The sequence below is a fragment of the Arachis hypogaea genome, chromosome 15, assembly GCF_003086295.3.
Source record: "Arachis hypogaea cultivar Tifrunner chromosome 15, arahy.Tifrunner.gnm2.J5K5, whole genome shotgun sequence".
Lineage (NCBI taxonomy): Eukaryota > Viridiplantae > Streptophyta > Magnoliopsida > Fabales > Fabaceae > Arachis > Arachis hypogaea.
In genome coordinates, this window is record NC_092050.1 from 47,205,670 (window position 1) to 47,209,463 (window position 3,794).

At 34.2% G+C, this 3,794-nt stretch overlaps 1 non-coding gene across 1 annotated transcript; it reads right to left on the bottom strand.

The window, feature by feature from the left end:
* Positions 1–3,466: 3,466 nt before the first annotated feature.
* On the bottom strand, positions 3,467–3,574 carry LOC112753561 (small nucleolar RNA R71). The gene has a single exon (XR_003177944.1). It is a non-coding gene; the product is annotated as a small nucleolar RNA R71 (small nucleolar RNA).
* Positions 3,575–3,794: the final 220 nt, after the last annotated feature.

Sequence of the window (3,794 nt, forward strand, 5' to 3'; positions counted from 1 at the left end):
TTTTCAACGGTAAAGTTTCTACACTCCATAGATTAAGGTGTGGAGCTCTGCTGTTCCTCACGAATTAATGCAAAGTACTACTGTTTCTCTATTCAACTCAACTTATTCCGCTTCTAAGATATTCATTCACAATTCAATATGAATGTGATGAACGTGACAATCATCATCATTCCCATACGAACGCATGCCTAACAACCACTTCCGTTCCACCATAGATTGGATGATTATCTCTTGGATCTCTTAATCAGAATCTTCATGGTATAAGCTAGATTGATGGCGGCATTCATGAGAATCCGGAAAGTCTAATCCTTGTCTGTGGTATTCTGAGTAGGATTCAGGGATTGAATGACTGTGACGAACTTCAAACTCGCGAGTGCTAGGCGTAGTGACAGACGCAAAAGGATAGTAAATCCTATTCCAGTATGATCGAGAACCTCCAGATGATTAGCCATGCAGTGACAGCGCATCGGACTATTTTCACAGAGAGGATGGGATGTAGCCATTGACAACGGTGATGCCTCCAGATGATTAGCCATGCAGTGACAGCGCATCGGACCATTTTCACAGAGAGAATGAGATGTAGCCATTGACGACGGTGATGCCCTTACATAAAGTTTGCCATGGAAAGGAGTAGGACTGATTGGATGAAGACAGCAAGAAAGCAGAAGTTCAGAAGAACAAAAGTATCTCTATACGCTTATCTGAAATTCCCACCAATGAATTACATAAGTGTTTCTATCTTTATTTTCTATTTATTTATTATTTATTTTCGAAAACTCCATAACCATTTGATATCCGCCTGACTGAGATTTACAAGGTGACCATAGCTTGCTTCAAACCGACAATCTCCGTGGGATCGACCTTTCTCACGTAAGGTTTTATTACTTGGACGACCCAGTGCACTTGCTGGTTAGTTGTGCGAAGTTGTGAAGTCATGTTTGGACCATGGTATTGTGCACCAGTTTGTTGGCGCCATTGCCAGGGAGAGAATGAACAACAAATTTTACAACCTCAGAGTAATAATTTCGCATACCAAATTTTTGGCGCCGTTGCCGGGGATTGTTCGAGTTTGGACAACTGACGGTTCATCGTGTTGCTCATATTGGGTAATTTTCTTCTTATTTTATTTTCAAAAAGTTTTCAAAAAATTTTTCAACAATCTTTCAAAAATTTTTCCTTTGTTTTCGAAAATTATTTCAGAATTTTTAAGAATGAATTCTAATGTTTCATGAAGCATGTTGAAGCCTGGCTTGCTGTAAAGCCGTGTCTAAATTCTGTTGGACTGAGGCTTCCAAACCATCATCACAAGAGCAAGCTAGCTGTTCCTAATCCACCTGCTGTTGTATGACTGATTTGTATCTTCTAAATCTTGGCTGGCTATTCAGCCATGTCTAACCCTCAGATTGGAGCTTTAGACTAAGAGTGCAAGATTCTTGGAATTCATATTAAAAATTTTGGAATCCTTATTTTTCTTTTTCACATTAATTTTCGAAAAATCCAAAAAAAAAATCATAAAATCATAAAAATCAAAAATATTTTGTGTTGTTTGTTTGAGTCTTGAGTCAATTTTTAAGTTTGGTGTCAATTGCATTTTTTCTAAAAAATTTTATGCATTTTTCGAAAATTCATGCATTCATAGTGTTCTTCATGATCTTCAAGTTGTTCTTGGCCAGTCTTCTTGTTTGATCTTCATATTTTCTTGTTTTGTGTCTTTTCTTGTTTTTCATATGCACTCTTGCATTCATAGTGTCTATACATGAAAAATTTCTAAGTTTGGTGTCTTCCATGCTTTCTTTTCTTGAAAATTTTTCAAAAATAAGTTCTTGGTGTTCATCGTGACATTCAAAGTGTTCTTGGTGTTCATCTTGACATTCATAGTGTTCTTGCATGCATCACATGTTTTGATCCAAAATTTTCATGCATTGCATCATTTTTCATGTTTTTCTCTCTCATCATTAAAAATTCAAAAAAATCAAAAATCATTTTTCATGTTTTTCACACATAAAATTTCGAAAATTTGGATTGACTTTTTCAAAAACTTTTAAAATCTAGTTGTTTCTTATGAGTCAAATCAAATTTTCAATTTGAAAATCTTATCTTTTTCAAAATTATCTTCAAAAATCATATCTTTGTCATTTTTCTTATTTATTTTCGAAAATTTTAAAAATATTTTTCAAAAATCTTTTTCTTAATTTTATATCATATTTTCGAAAATATCATCAACAATTAATGTTTTGATTCAAAAATTTCAAGTTTGTTACTTACTTGTTAAGAAAGATTCAAACTTTAAGTTCTAGAATCATATCTTGTGATTTCTTGTGAATCAAGTCATTAATTGTGAATTTAAAATTCAAATCTTTTTCAAAACCAATTTCAATCATATCTTTTCAAAAATATCTTTTTATCTTATCTTTTTCAAAATTATATCTTTTTAATCATATCTTTTTAAAAAAATATCTTTTCTAACTTCTTATCTTCTTATCTTTTCAAAATTGATTTTCAAATCTTTTTCAACTAACTAATTGACTTTTTGTTTGTTTCTTATCTTTTTCAAAACTACCTAACTAACTCTCTCTCTCTCTAATTTTCGAAAATCTCTTCCCTCTTTCTTAAAAATTCTTTTTAATTAATTAATTATTTCAATTTTTAATTTTAATTTTAATTTTTTCCTAATTTTTGAAAATCACTAACCCCTTTTCAAAATTTTATTTTCGAAAATCATCTTTCTCTCTCATCTCCTTCTTTTTATTTATTCATCTACTAACACTTCATCTCACCCAAATTCGAACCCCCTCTTCCATCTGTGTTCGAATTTTCTCTTCTTCCCTTCTTCACATTACATTCTTTTCTTCTTCTACTCACACAGGGGAACCTCTATACCTGGGTAAAAAGGATCCCTATTATTATTATTTTTCTGTTCCCTCTTTTTTATATGAGCAGGAACAAGGACAAGAACATTCTTGTTGAAGCAGACCCTGAACCTGAAAGGACTCTGAAGAGGAAACTAAGAGAAGCTAAAATACAACAATCCAGAGATAACCTTACAGAAATTTTCGAACAGGAAGAGGAGATGGCAGCCGAAAATAATAATAATGCAAGGAGGATGCTTGGTGACTTTACTGCACCTAATTCCAATTTACATGGAAGAAGCATCTCCATCCCTACCATTGGAGCAAACAATTTTGAGCTGAAACCTCAATTAGTTTCTCTGATGCAACAAAACTGCAAGTTTCATGGACTTCCATCTGAAGATCCTTTTTAGTTCTTAACTGAATTCTTGCAAATCTGTGATACTGTTAAGACTAATGGAGTAGATCCTAAAGACTACAGGCTCATGCTTTTCCTATTTGCTGTAAGAGACAGAGCTAGAGTGTGGTTGGACTCTCAACCCAAAGATAGCCTGAACTCTTGGGATAAGCTGGTCACGGCTTTCTTAGCCAAGTTCTTTCCTCCTCAAAAGCTGAGTAAGCTTAGAGTAGATGTTTAAACCTTCAGACAGAAGGAAGGTGAATCCCTCTATGAAGCTTGGGAGAGATACAAGCAAATGACCAAAAAGTGTCCTTCTGACACGCTTTCAGAATGGACCTTCCTGGATATATTCTATGATGGTCTGTCTGAATTAGCAAAGATGTCATTGGATACTTCTGCAGGTGGATCCATTCACCTAAAGAAAACGCCTGCAGAAGCTCAAGAACTCATTGACATGGTTGCTAATAACCAGTTCATGTACACTTCTGAGAGGAATCCTGTGAGTAATGGGACGCCTCAGAAGAAGGGAGTTCTTGAAATTGATA